We start from the raw sequence: 15,600 nt of genomic DNA, 5'->3' as shown, positions 1-15,600 counted from the left end.
TTAATCTTAACTAATAATAGTAACTGTATTCCTAAGGCTGCCATATGAATGTCTCAGACTGGGTCACTTAAACAATATAAATTTCCCTCCTCTCCATTCTGGAGCTCAGGGTCCAAGGCGAAGTTGCCAGCTGCACTGGGTCTCTCTTAGGTCTCTCTCCCCGGATGGTGTCTGTTCACGGGCTGGTCTCCGCATGCACACCCTCGGCGTCTATCTGTAGATTCACGGGCTGGTCTCTGCATGCACACCCTCGGCGTCTCCCTGTAGATTCATGGGCTGCTCTCTGCATGCACACCCTCGGCGTCTCCCTGTAGATTCACGGGCTGGTCTCTGCATGCACACCCTCGGCGTCTCCCTGTAGATTCATGGCTGGTCTCTGCATGCACATTCTCGGCGTCTCCTTGTGGGTCCTCATCTGTTCTTTTAAGGACACCAATCAGACTGAATTAGGACCTACTCTGGTGGTCTCATTTTAACTTAATGACCCTTTTAAATGGCCTATCGACAAATACATTCACATTCTGAGGTCCTAGTGGTTAGGGAGAGACACAAATTAGCCCATAACAGCAACTCTGTGTATTTAGACGGAAATCACTGTTTAAAAGGTATGTTTTCATATATTATTTCAATAGACTAAGTATCTTTAAAATTATAGTGATTATGACAAAGAGTAATTCCATTTTCCCCACATTGCTTGGGGAACTTAAACCCTTCGTATCATGGTTTAATACAGCATAGGCTCACAGCGTGTGTCGCGGCCCCAAGTCTAGTGTGTGTAGCAGTTGCTGGCTAGTTTATTGCTATGAACATCATATAGTTGCCCACTGCTTTGAACCTGAGTTTTTCATGATAAAGGCAGCTCATCAATTTTTTGGTTTATGTTGCTTTGTGGATGGATTTTGGCAGTGACATATGAGCACTGTTATGACATCCTAAACTAAAAAAGGCCTGATTCTGAGCTGTTCAGGGTAACTTAAAGGGCTCATTTTGTGCCTGACTCAGTGAAGGACAGATATTCCCTTGCACTTTGAATTCTCCCTCTGAAAATTTGATATAAATAATATGGAAAAGTTTTCTAGATATTTATTCACCACTCACAAGAATCTATTTTAACAAATAGGCATGTGTATATGACTACAAACATTTAAGTTACACCTGAGGTCTAGATAAGATCATATAGAGTGCATTGAAATTAATTTAGTTGTTTTTCTCAAAGAATTCAATGTCTTGTTCTTGTTCAAATGTAGCATACATCATCACTATTATTCTCCTATATTCACGTGATTCTATCTTATGAGCAGGTGGAGATGCTCTTAAAGAAAGTAGATCAGCCTAAGAGACCTAGAAAAGCCCATAGATTAAGAGGAAAATTGGAAATGGTAAGAGCTACTGAGAAAAGTGTGAATGGAAACTGGACAGAACCAGACTAACTGAGACTTTGTTAAGGGGTCTGATATAGTGAGGTGGGCAGTGAAAATACTGAAAAACCATTAACATCCAATAGTGAAGGAATCATTATTGAATTGTTCAGTCAGTTTGATGCCTATCACTTCTCCAAGGAAGAGGAAGATGAAAAGCAACTCTTACGTAACTAGAAGACATTTATATATATATATATAATATGGCTTCCCTGGTGGCTCAGATGGTAAAGCGCCTGCCTACAATGCAGGAGACCCAGGTTCAATCCCTGGGTTGGGAAGCTCTCCTGGAGAAGGAAATGGCAACCCACTCCAGTACTCTTGCCTGGAAAATCCCATGACGGAGAAGCCTGGTAGGCTCCAGTCCATGGGGTAACAAAGAGTCGGCCATGACTGAGCGACTTCACTTTCACTTTCTATATATATATATATAATATATACATATATATATACACATATATATCAGGAAGGGTATGCAAGAGTTTTTGTGAATGAGTGTGATTCTGTCCTGAGTGAAAACATCACACCCTAAAGTTGCAGTTGTGAGTGCAGCCGTGTGTTATCAGTAGCACATGGAACCCAAATGCTGCTCTGTGGAAGGTTTGTTGGTTTCCTTGGTCCATTGCTTCACAAGTGACTTTATTCAAAGATTCATGGTCATTGCCTGACAGCTCAGCTGGGAAAGAATCTGCCTGCAATTCAAGAGACCCTGGTTCAATTCCTGGGCCAGGAAGATCTTCTGAAGAAGGGCTAGGCTACTCACTGCAGTATTCTTGGGCTTCCCTGCTGGCTCAGCTGGTAAAGAATCTGCCTGCAATGCGGGAGACCTGGGTTTGATCCCTGGGTTGGAAAGATCCCTGGAGAAGAGAAAGGCTACCACTCCAGTATTCTTTTCTGGAGAATTCCATGGGCTGTATGGTTCATGGGGTCACAAAGAGTCAGACACGACTGAGCGACTTTCACTTTCACGGCCATTCACTTCCAGAGTCTTGAGAACCAAGAAGAAGAAATTACCTCTTGCTTCCTAGATTCAGGAAGTTGACACTTTCTAGTTTTACTTAGCCCTTCCACAGCTCATTCTGCTGATCCTCAGCCCAACCAAACAGCACATGACCACAGACTCCAAGCCTCTCTTTCTGCCATCAAACCTCCCTTTCCCACTTATGGATAGCCATGCAGAAGCAGTTCACCAAGAGTGGTTTTCCAACGTCGTAGCATTGTTTCCCTGTATGTTATAGTTCATTTTCATTGAAGTATGGATGGAAAATATAATTACACCTGATACTGGGCAGTACCTAGGTGTCTCACTATTGCATAATTAGGAATTGATATTGGTGGCTCCGTGGGTCAAGGATCCACCTGCCCATGCAGCTGACCGAGGTTTGATCCCTGGGTCAGCAAGATCCTCTGGAGGAGGAAATGGCAACCCACTCCAGTTTTCTTGCCTGGAGAATCCCATGGGCAGAGGAGCCTGGTGGGCTACAGTCCATGGGACGCAAAGAGTTGGACACGACTGAACTGACTAATCATGAACAAACGTCAGTATTTAGACATAGTAGGAAATCCTACTTTTGATGAGAGAGAGAAACAAAAAAAAAAAAAGAGAGAGAGAGAGAAAGGGGAAGAAAGGAAGGAAAGGAAGAAGAAAGGGAGAGGGAGAGGAGGAAAGGAGAGCACCTTTCTCTAACGCCGCAACTTCTGGGCTACCCGAAAACGTCATCATGGTAAGAAACTTTCTTTCTACGATGAAATGTATTCAGAGTTACAGACACTTTTTTCACATAAACCCGGGAGCACAAGATTGGCATGCTGTTCTATTCCTTATCAGGGCTCTCCTGGTAGAGCTTTCTGTGAGTCCTCTGTTGAGACCTGTGCTGTTCTCCGCCCCATCTGTGATTGTTCATTTCAGTGCTTCCCGTCCAGACTTCCTTTGACACCCAGCTGAAATTGCTCCTTCCCCGTTGTCCCTAACATACCCTCCAGCCAGAAGATAAGCGGGCACAGTCTGCGGAGTCGTGCACAGATCCGTGCTGCACGCTGGGCTTGCAGGATGACCAAGCCTGCCTTCTTCAGACCCGTGCTCCGGCTGCCCGCGGCCTCCGCGCCTCCCAGGCAGACGGCTGGCTCTCGCCACCACGAGGAGAGCTTGTCAGGAGGCTTCTCCTGTGCCCCCGGGGCCAAGAATCTCCCGGAGTAGTGCTTTATCTCTGTGCGCTCTGTCCTCTGGGGAATCTTTCTGGGGAATCTAACCAGGAGGATGTCTTCCCATTAACGCCATCGCTACCTCTGGTAGATTTCTTTCTTCCTGATAGTGTTGAGGGTAGAAATTGTCACTCAGATTTGCAATACAAAAAAAAAAAAAAAAATTCCTCAGGGCTTTTTGGAAAGGCTAGTAGACTGAATTTCTCAGGTAATTATGCAGGAATTGACATTTCTACTTATTTACTACAGTTTATAAAAACTTACAGTTTTTATTTAACAGAAGAGAAAATTATATAAAGTTAAACACAAATAGGTTCTTACAGTGTCAACATATATTTTGAAACTCTTCATCATAAACAAACTCAGAAATCTCTACAGAAATTATGAATTCGGCATTGTTTATCAATTGCTAATGTCCCAAAAAGAAAAGCGGTCATTTATCATGTGCCTGCAAAGAGAAGAAAGTAATACTGCCTCCAAAATATCCTTGCCAAAAAATTAAATCTGAATTTAATCAAATCCACATCTATCATTTGCCAGGAGATACAAAGACAGACGGACATATTAACACTACAGGAATATGATCAGCAAAACTTAGAGCTTGTTTATTTAACAAATAAATTGCGAATAGGAACAAAAAAGGAGTTGGAGGAAAATGTACAGAATTTAAGAGATTCAGGAAATGCATCAATCTGCTTTTGACTAGATTGCACAAGAGAAAGATTTGGAATTATTGCCCAGATTCTTAGTTCAACTGATGAGGGAATGCAGTCTTAGGCCAAATCACTTGGCCAAGGTCATATATCTACAAGAAACTCGACTGTCAAAGCTCTTGTTCTGCGGTGCCATATGTCTTAGCAGCATGGAGCATCTTACAGTGTACATGTAGGTCATGATTTCCAGCTTACATAGAGCTCAGAGAGAAAGTAAGTAGTAGAATAAAATTCTGCTTGTCATAGAAGTAAACGGCAGGATTTCTTTTTCTCAATCCGTTTGAATTGTATCATTGGTCATATGTAACAGCTTTAATAACCTATCATGTTTCACATTTGAAAAAAGGAATGAAAATAAAATGGAAGCACAAAACACTCTGCAGTTCTTTCCCTCACAGATTAGGTGTGCTCTTTGCAGGGCACGACATTGGCTAGGGACGATGCACCAGCAGTGCCCATCAAATATCTTTGAACCACATGTGTGGCGAACACAAATCACCCAGCCAAAACCAAAACCACTTCATTTGACTATCACTTTTGTTCGAGAACCGGGAATGATAGAGAGCAGAAGTTTCCTAACCGCTTTTCATAAGCATATTTGAAAGTCAGGGTCATAGTTTGCCATGTAAGGAGACAGATTTTCTCTTCACTGAATTAGCATTGAAACAAATCTGTTATGTTAGTTTTCATTCCTTATATCTTCCATGAGATGAGCAACTGGAGAAGCTTAACTCTGGGAAAGTACATATTCTTCAGAAACGATGTGGTGTGACAATTTTTTTTTTTTTAATGTGTTTCTGCTCTCACACCTGTACCACATTTGGAAGGTGTAGAAGATTCCTACATGAGAAGATGCAGAGTATGGATGGAGGAAAGATTCTGAGTGCTTTATCATGTCGCAGAAGAGACCATGCATCTTGCAAATGTGTAAAAGAGCACAGGTTTTTCCTTACTGCTCTTTTCCCATTATTTCCATTCTGTCCTTAGCGTTTGAACTTGGTGAAATGTCTCTGACTGCATTTAGTCATATACTGAAGATAAAATGATATCTTCAGTGGGGTAGTCCAAACATATGGCACATTTCCCTATCAGTCATATTGTGGAAGAGGTTGTTGCTGGTATGTAACACAACTTCTTGAATATAAAGACATGATTCCTTTGTTGAATAATTTAGATGATTTATCTTAATTGTGACTTTGTGGTACTGAAATCAGGAAATACTCAGTATTTAAAATCAGAAAATCTGGAATTACTTTAAAGGAAATAAATTAACAAACTGAGTACCTACTATGTGCCCCTTTTATCTATGCCCCTTTGAGAGCAAAACAGGTAAGACAACATTTCTAGTTAACACTTTCCCCCAAGTTTTATTAAGATATAAATGACATAGAGCACTGTATAAGCTAAAGGTGTATGGCATAATGGTTTGACTTACATGCATCATGAAATGATGACCACAATGGGTTTAATGAATATCCATCATCTCACACCAACACAACATTAGAGAAATAAAAAAATCATTTTTTTCCTCTTGATGAAAACTCAAGGTTTACTCTCTTAACTTTCATTTATAATGCATAGCAGTTTTAATTATCTTAATCATGTTGTACATTACGTTCCTAGTATTGATACCTATTTATCTTATGACTGGAATTTATACATTATGACTGCCCCACCCAATTTGCACCCTACCCACCCATACCTCTAGTAACCACAGTTTGGATCTCTTTTCCTATAAGTTTGTGTATTTTTAAAGTATAATTGACCTGCTAAACAATGTCAGTTCCTGGTACCCAACATAATGTTTCAATATTTCTGCACATTTCAAAATGATCCCCATAGCACTAGCTGTCATCTGTCTCTGTGCCAAGATACTACACGAATATTGACTATATTCTCCACTCTGTGCTCGTCGTCCCTGTGGTTCATTTATTTTCTAACCAAAAACTCGTGCCTGTGGACCTCCTTCATCTATTTCTCTCCTCCCCTGACCTCTTTGCCCTCTGGAACTACCTGTCTGTTCTCTGCATCTATGACTGTTGCTTTTGTTTGTTCATTTTTTGATTTGTTTCTTAGATTCCACATATAAGTGAAATTATATGGTATTTGTCTTTCTCTGTCTTATTCACTTAGCATAATACCCTCTAGTTCCATCTATGTTGTCATAAATGCAATATTTCATTCTTTCTTATGACTGAATAATAGTTCATTATATACATAGATATATATACATGCATATATAATAGGCATACATATGATACACACATGTACACATATATATGAGATATATATCTGTATATGTTTGCATCCATATCATCGCTTAGTTTGCCTCCATCCATATCTTCGCTGTTGTAAACAATGTTGCAGTGAATATAGGTGTGCATTTATATTTATGAATTAATGCTTTCATTTTCTTCAGAAAAATTCCCAGAAGTGGAATTGTGGGATTGTATGATAGTTCTGTTTTTAGTTTTTGGAGAAATACCCATACAATTTTCCATAATGGCTGCACCAATTTACATTCCCACCAATAATACATAAGAGTCTCCTTTTCCCACATCCTTATTAACACTTCTTATTCTTTGTCTTTTTGATGATAACCATTCTGACATGTGTGAAGTGATATTTCATTGGGGTTTTGATTTGCATTTCCCTTATGATTACCGATACTGAGTATCTTTTCATGTGCTTGCTGGCCATCTGTATATGTTCTCTGGAAAAATGTCTCTCCAGGACCTCTGCCCATTTTTTAAGAGGGTTGTTTTGTTGGTGGTGGCATTTTGGGGCTGAATTGCATGAGTTCTTTGTATATTTTGGATATTAACCCCTGATCAGGCATATTGTTTGCAAATATCTTCTCCCATTCAGTTAGCAGCCTTTCTATTTTGCCGATATTGTCCTTCACTGTGCGAAACCTGTGTAGTGTGATGCAGTCCCACCTGTTGCTTTCACTTTTGTCTCCCTGCCTGAGGAGACACATCTATTAGATACTGCCGAGACTGATGTCAGGGAGCACACTGCCTGTTTTCTTCTAAGGAGTTTTATGGGTTCAGGTCTCACATTTAAGTATTTAACCATTTTGAGTTTATTCTTCTTTATGATGCAAGAAATTAGGCCAGGTTGATTCTTTTGCAGGTTGCTGTCCAGTTTTCTCAACACCATTTACTGTAGAGAGTTTCTTTTCCCTGTTGTTTACTCTTGCCTCCACTGTTGTGGATTAATTGTTCACAAAAGTGTGTGGGTTTATTTCTTGGCTTTCTGTTCTGTTCCACTGATCTGTCTGTCAGTTTCTGTGTCAGAACGATGTTGTTTTGGTTACAGCAGCTTTGTAGAATAGTTTGAAATCAGAGAGAGTGAATATTTACTGTTTCGCCTTTCTTTCTTAAGGTTGCTTTGGCTATTTGGAGTCTTTTGTGTTTCCTTTCAAGTTTGGAATGATTTGTATGGTAAAAAATGCCATACAAGTTTAAACTATCTTTAAAGAATTAACTGGATTGTTTGAAAAATTAGTCTCTCAGTTTCTTATGGAATGCTCAACATTTTACCAGAAATAGAATGGAGTGAAATTAGGAGTCATATGACTTAATATATTCTCATTCTACATTACATGTATGGTGACCACAATTTCAGATTCATACTAAAATAGAGTATCTGGAAATAGAATATGATACTGAAAATTCAGCAGTAGCCACAGGACTGGAAAAGGTCAGTTTTCATTCCAATCTTCAAAAAAGGCAATGCCAAAGAATGTTCAAACTACTGCACGATTGCACTCATCTCACACACAAGTAAAGTAATGCTCAAAAATCTACAAGCCAGGCTTCAACAGTACGTAAACCAAGAACTGCCAGATGTTCAAGCTGGATTTAGAAAAAGCAGAGGAACCAGAAATCAAATGGCCAATATCTGTTGGATAATCAAAAAGGCAAGAGAGTTCCAGAATAACATCTTCTGCTTTATTGACTATGCCAAAGCCTTTGACTGTGCGGATCACCACAAACTGTGGAAAATTCTTAAAGAGATGGGAATTCCAGACCACCTTACCAGCCTCCTGAGAAATCTGTGTGCAACTCAAGCAGCAGCAGTTAGAACTGCACACAGAACAATGGAATGGTTCCAAATTGTGAAATGAGTACATCAAGGCTGTATATTGTCACCCTGCTTATTTAACTTATATGCAGAGTACATCATGTGAAATGCCAGGCTGAATGAAGCACAAGCTGAAATCAAGGTTGCTGGGAGAAATATCAATAACCTCAGATATGCAGATGACACCACCCTTATGGCAGAAAGCAAAGAAAAACTAAAGAGCCTCTTGATGAAAGTGAAAGAGGAGAGTTTAAAAGTTGGCTTAAGACTCAACATTCAAAAAACGAAGATCATGGCATCTTGTCCCATCACTTCATGGCACATAGATGGGGGAAAAAATGGAAACAGTGGCGGATTTTATTTTCTTGGGCTCCAAAATCACTGCAGATGGTGACTGCAGCCATGAAATTAAAAGACATATGCTTCTTGGAAGAAAAATTGTGACAAACCTAGACAGCATATTAGAAAGCAGAGACATTATTTTGCCAACAAAGATCCGTCTAGTCAAAGCTATGGTTTTCCCAGTAGTCATGTATAGATGTGAAAGTTGGACTATAAAGAAAGCTGAATGCCAAGGAATCGATGCTTTTGAACTGTGGTGTTGGAGAAGACTCTTGAGAGTCCCTTGTACTGCAAGGAAATCCAAACAGTCCATTCTGAAGGAGATCAGTCCTGGGTGTTAATTGGAAGGATTGATGGTAAAGCTGAAACTGCAATACTCTGGCCACCTGATGCGAAGAACTGACTCATTGCAAAAGATGCTGATGCTGGGAAAGATTGAAGGTGGGAGCAGAAGGTGACGACAGAGGATGAGATGTTGGATGGCATCACCAAGATGATAGGCATGAGTTTGAGCAAGTTCTGGGAGTTGGTGATGGACAGGGAGCCCTGGTGGGCTGCGATTCGTGGGGTCCCAAAGAGTCAGACATGACTGAACGAGTGAACTGAACTGATTTGAAGTCAAGATTTGTACAATTTACTGATTTATTAGATAAGCCCACTCATTGATTATAAGTTTTCTACCTTTGTCACTCTGGAACAGTTTAAACAAAGAAGCGTTTCAGAAAAACACTGGAAATGTGAGATGAGGAGACTGTGGTCTGCAGAGCTCAGTACTGTACACAGGAGTCAATTGGGAATATTTTCTAACTGGGCTGTCATGGCTGTCTCAAGTCAATCAAAGTATGTGTCTTAACTTGCCCTACTTGACACATACTATATTTTAAAAAGTATAATTATCTGCTGCCCAGGCTAGTAAAGGTTTATGGTGAAACGGATGATCTCCAACATAGACACTCATGAATTTTTCTCTAGCAATTTCCTCATTCACTGTATGTTTGAATGACTCTCTTATGCAAAGTAATAATGATCCCTTTCTTTTCTTGTCTCTTCCTAATTTCCTCTCTACTAGATTCCTTATTTTTTAGCATAAAATAACTAAACTTGCATCTGACCCACCTAAAAGATTTATTGATTTTGCCTTCCCTTCTATGTTCCTATTTCTCATTCTTTTAACAGACTTAAAAAAATAATCCATATTTCAGTATTCTTATTTTCTGCTTATGTCAATTCATAGCAGATTGTAAGTTTTCTGGATTTTACTATGAAATTGAGGTTGCTAAGGGAACCAATAATCTAATTATTATTCAATTAAAAAGAACAACATATGGCACTATTAAATTGCCTCCTTTGTTGATACTACCTTCCATTGACCTATTCAGTGAAAAAGAAAAAATTAAAGCATTTTACCTGTCTTCCATCCTTTCTCCATTACCAGGAAGGCAGATGGGATACTCAGGAAGGAAATAAGGTGGATGAACTTGCCGAGTCATGAAAACATGATAAGCAGACTGCTTGTCAAATAGACTAATGATATTTACTAAGAAGAGAATCCTTACTTATAAAATGTTTTTAACAGGATGTTCCTGATTGGCAATTGCTATGGATCAAGTTTAAAATCTAGATAGATGACTAGCTGGAAAATATCACATAACTAGTGGGCCGTTTGAGATTTAAAAAAATGGGAATGTTTATAATCTAAACTTTGCACACTGTGTGAGATAACCTTCATAAATCATTTGGAGTTCTTGGAGCTGATGTGCATCATGGGAAGGACGTAACCATGGAGATACCTTCACTATTACAGGTGTCTCCCTGCATTCCCTGTGACTCCTCTTGGAGTGAAACTTCAGATTATTTGTAAAGCCTGATCTTGGGAAAAATCACTAACTGGTGTCAGCTAGATTTGATAATCCTGGAGAAGGCAGTGGCACCCCACTCCAGCACTCTTGCCTGGAAAATCCCATGGACAGAGGAGCCTGGTGGGCTGCAGTCCAAGGGGTCGCAGAGAGTCAGGCACGACTGAGCGACTTTCCTTTCACTTTTCACTTTCATGCATTGGAGAAGGAAAGGGCACCCCACTCCAGTGTTCTTGCCTGGAGAATCCCAGAGATGGCGGAGCCTGTTAGGCTATCATCGCTGGGGTTGCACAGGGTCGGACACGACTGAAGCGACTTGGCGGCAGCAGCAGATTTGATGATCCAGTCTTGTGTGTCCGTGCCTGCATCTGTATGTTTGCTAGTTTCCCTCCCAAATCCTTACAAGCTCTTTCTCTTTTCCTCATAAATGTCTGCTTCCCCCAAGCTTTTCCTCCTGCCAATGAGCTGCCACATTGCCCCAAATGGCATCCAATTGCCACCATAGCTCCCCTGATTTTTCCCAACCCTGTGAATGCCCCCACTTTCTACCCAATGGTAGATGAAACCAGATTCTTCCATCTCAGTTACTTTTCACATCCATGAAATCACAGCATCATGCGAATCCAACTGTCGTATCTCTCTTACTGTCTCTATCGATGCCATTCCCAGTGCCACTAGTTCAGTTCAGATGCAGGCATTCTGTCCGCGCATTAATGGGAGTTCCTTATACCGAATTGTTTTGTTTTCTTTTTGTTTTCCTCTGGTTGGTTTCTTTGTGGTCTGTCTCTTGCACTGCTGCTGGAATCAGCCTGATAAATATCAGTCTAATCAGATTACACCTATGCTTAGTGCCCTTCCCTGGTACCCTCTGGCTATCAAGATTTTGTTAATACAGAACCCTTCTTACCTCTCTACTTTCATCTTCCAAAAGTAACTTGTGTTCTTATTGTCAGTCATTACGCTTGCAGTTCCACAAATAGATAAAGCTATTTTCCATGGTTGCCATGAAAGTTTACAGGATGTCTTTTTACCCTCTGTTGAGATAATTGTTTTATATTCCTTATACTGCATATTCTCTTATGTATTGTATTCTCTTAGTAAATTTCTTAATAATACAATGCCTTTCCTTTTTAAAAATAAATCTTGCTTGGTCAGGATGAATACTTATTTTAAAGTATTTTTGAATTCTATTAATATTTCCTGTTGAATGTTTTTCTGCCCCTGTGTTTATAAGGGAGCTGGACAAAGGGTTAGTTCTCTTTTATTTTGCTATTATTTCTGGATTTTGGCATCAAAATAATGCCATCACATTAAATGAATTAATATTTTTTATCTTTTAAAATATGCTGATATACTTTACATTACATTAAATTGGCTTTTCCTTTAAAATACAAAAGAACTCAGTACAAAATGATCTGATACCAAAGGCTTATTTGGAGATAATTATTTTACAACTTTTCAGTTTCTAAGTATATTACTAATAATTTTTCAGAGCACTATTTCTTTTAGAATAATTTTAGAATGATATATTTTCTAAGGAAATTGTCTACTTCATTGCCGGGGCCAGCGTGAGGAACTCTGCCCATGGCAAAGGTCATGAGGAAGGAGGCTTGGCATACGCAAAGGCGTGATCAAGCCTCAGGAAACCCCCTGTTCCTGAGCATCTACCCCAAAACCAGAGTCTGTTTTATGCTCTCCCCCATAACCGTTTCTCTCAGGAGAAGGAGTAAATGTGCAGCTCCAAGGCAATAAAAATTCCTGGGCGTGACAAGAGTGTTTCAGCTTACAATTCCTCTGAAGGTTACCTAGCCCTCCTGTATAGGTTCGTCCGGCCACATGTGATTGTTTACAGCCTCCCAACCTGAGAGGCACGAGATGTTTTAGACTTACTAAAGGCAAATTCTTTTGGGGAGTTAGAAATTATTAGTATAGTGGGTTGGTTAGGAATTATATTGGTGAAGGGCTTTTCATTTGTTGTGCCAATAATTGCTGCTAATTCCCTACCCTGGGTGTGACAAGGGTGTTTCAGGTCAGACCTCTCTGCTGACAGACTAGCTTGTGTGACAGGATTATCCATACTCCTGCCACTAAGCACATGACTGTTTACTACCTCTCAACCATAAACAGCACAGAGAGTTTTGGAGTATTTTGAGAGTCTTAATTAGCATAGGGCTTTTCTCATTGTTGAGTCAATGATTGCTGCCAGGCCTCCATATCCTTAGGCATCTGGGAATATATTAATCAATGTATTTGGAATATAGAAAAGGAAATATAGTAGTTTTTAAGGTTAGCAATACTAGACTCTTTGAGTTAATGAACTTTCTCTTTTGTAATAGATCACTGTACTTTATTATAAATCCCCATGTCCTTGCCATGTAAAAATGTAACTTTATCACTATCTTAAGACTAGATAGATCTTAAGGGTAACATTGGTGAAAGGATTTTCATTTGTTGGGCTGATGTTTGCTGCTAAATCTCCATATTCCCTGCCTTTATAATGAATATAACTAACATATATGAGAAATAAGTATTAACCTTTAAGCATATAGGAGAAATAAGTATTAACCTTTAAGATTAATCATGTTAACCTTGGGTTAAATAAATTCCTTTCTTGATTGTAACTCATTACACCCTCACCCTATAGGAATGTAACTTTATTTGGAGGGTGGTGCCTGGTTTAAGAAAAAACACCCTTGGAAAAAATAAGCTTTTTGGTTATCAGAAAGAAAGGATCATAAAATGTCAGCAGGTCTCACTCATGGCCAGAAGATGATGTAATATCCCTAAGACCTTTTTTTTATACATTTATGTGAAGCACCTGATTTTGATAAAGGTCAGGACTGCTGACCCCCGCGTGACTCTGTATTCATCCCTATGTGTAACAAAAGGTATATAAGCAAACTCCAAAAATAAAGAAATCGGATCCGTTTCCGGAAAGACTGAGTCCCCCGTGTCGCTTCTTTCTTGCTCCCGTTTCTCTGGCTGAATTCCCATCTGGATTCAGCCTCCTTTTCTCCACTAATTCTCCTACTACACTATCCATTGCTAACCTCTTTATATATCTGTAATTAAATATGTATTTTTCCAAGGACGCTGACACCGTCCCTACCTTCAAATTCCCTGGATCCACCGGGGCTGGACCCCGGCACTTCATGGAAATCCTTTTAGCTTTATTTGAGAGTATTATTCCCTTGTACTTTTAAATTCCTTCTGTATTTATTGTTATATTCCTTTTATGAATTCTCTTTTTCTTGATGAGTTTTATCAAAGATATGTTCAACCCTCTTTCCCTCTAAAAGTCAGCCCTTGAATCTAATTATAATTGCCAATATTTTGTTTAGTTTTTAATAGTTAATTGTATCTTCACATTTATTATTTTATCACATATTATTTTCCTTTTCTTAAATTTGTAAATTAAGTATTAAGATAATAAGCAAAAATATAAACAGTGAAAAGAAAAAGAGTAATAAAAATAATAAAAATAAAATAATTTGAAAAATAAATATTAACACATTAATATATTTATAGTATATGCTGCTGCTGCTGCTGCTAAGTTGCTTCAGTTGTGTCCAACTCTGAGACCCCATAGATGGCAGCCCACCAGGCTCCCCCATCACTGGGATTCTCCAGGCAAGAACACTGGAGTGGGTTGCCATTTTCTTCTCCAATGCATGAAAGTGAAAAGTGAAAGTGAAGTTGCTCAGTTGTGTCCAACTCCTAGTGACCCCATGGACTGCAGCCCACCAGGCTCCTCCATCCATGGGATTTTCCAGGCAAGAGTATTGGAGTGGGGTAGTATTATATTATATGCAATAATAATGTATACATATAAAGTGACATAAATAGACTTACTAGTTAAAAGATAAATGGGATTAAAATGCATAAAACATAAGGAAGTTTACAGAGAAAAAAAAAAAAGAATGGACTAAAATTAGGCAAATGTTAACCAGAAGGAAACTGGTTTAAGTATCTGATTATCAGACAAAATAGATTTTAAACTAATTATTGATGACAAAGAAAGTAATTATTAATAAAAGCTTCAATTCACCAAGAAAAATATAATAATTTATAATTTTTATACCTCTGATGTAAATTCAGAGTGAGACTGCAACACACCTTTCTTGTAATCAATAGACCAAACAGATAAAAGATCAGTGAGAATATGGAGCCTGTGAACAGCACAATTAATAATTCTGGTATAATAAACATACACAGATTACTAAAAACATGAAATGGAGAACACTCCTTTATTTGAAGCACACACTTGAAATATTTATGCAAATCAACTACAAATTATGTGAAAACTTTAAAATTTCAAAGAATCAAGTTTTATCTCAAAATATCTCTTCTCCAAAAGGTGTATGTCCTTCAGTTTCAGGAGTCCACATACAAGAGCTTACATGCACTGTCCTTCCACCACTGGAGACCTTTTCTTTCTGGAGAATGATGCAGTTTTCATTGAGGGAGTAACCCACCACTGGGGTGTCCTGCCTTGAATCCACCGTCCAGGATTGAATTTGATCAGAGCCGTCACTGCAAGGCTGGCAGAATCAGAGACAGAAATCTTCTGAGTTAATTCCCTGTCATAAGCCTGTCATGGTCAAAGCAACTTCCTGGAGACAGGAAAGGGAAAGAAGGTGAAGTCGCTCAGTGACTCTTTGCGACCCCATGGACTGTAGCCTATCATGCTCCTCTGTCCATGGGATTTTCCAGGCAAGAGTGCTGGAGTGGATTGCCATTTCCTTCTCCAGGGGATCTTCCCGACCCAGGAATTGAACCCGGGGCTCCTGCATTGCAGGCAGACACTTTACTGTCTGAGCCCCCAGAGAAGCCCAAGGGAGACAGGGAAAGGGCAGTCAAAACCGCTACTCGAATTGGAGTCATCATGCAAATCTCCTTCCACAGTGATGCTGAAGCGCTCACTGGACTGAAGTGGACATGTGTGCAGGCTTTGCATCACAGCTGGATAGAATTCCAGCC

At 39.4% G+C, this 15,600-nt stretch overlaps 1 non-coding gene across 1 annotated transcript; it reads left to right on the top strand.

Annotated features, from left to right (window-relative positions):
• Positions 1–1,627: 1,627 nt before the first annotated feature.
• Positions 1,628–1,699, top strand: TRNAC-ACA. The gene has a single exon. It is a non-coding gene; the product is annotated as a tRNA-Cys (tRNA).
• Positions 1,700–15,600: the final 13,901 nt, after the last annotated feature.

This window comes from Oryx dammah, unplaced genomic scaffold (assembly GCF_014754425.2).
Source record: "Oryx dammah isolate SB20612 unplaced genomic scaffold, SCBI_Odam_1.1 HiC_scaffold_7, whole genome shotgun sequence".
NCBI lineage: Eukaryota > Metazoa > Chordata > Mammalia > Artiodactyla > Bovidae > Oryx > Oryx dammah.
The sequence above is the reverse complement of the archived record's forward strand: the minus strand, read 5'-3'. Positions and strand labels throughout refer to the sequence as shown.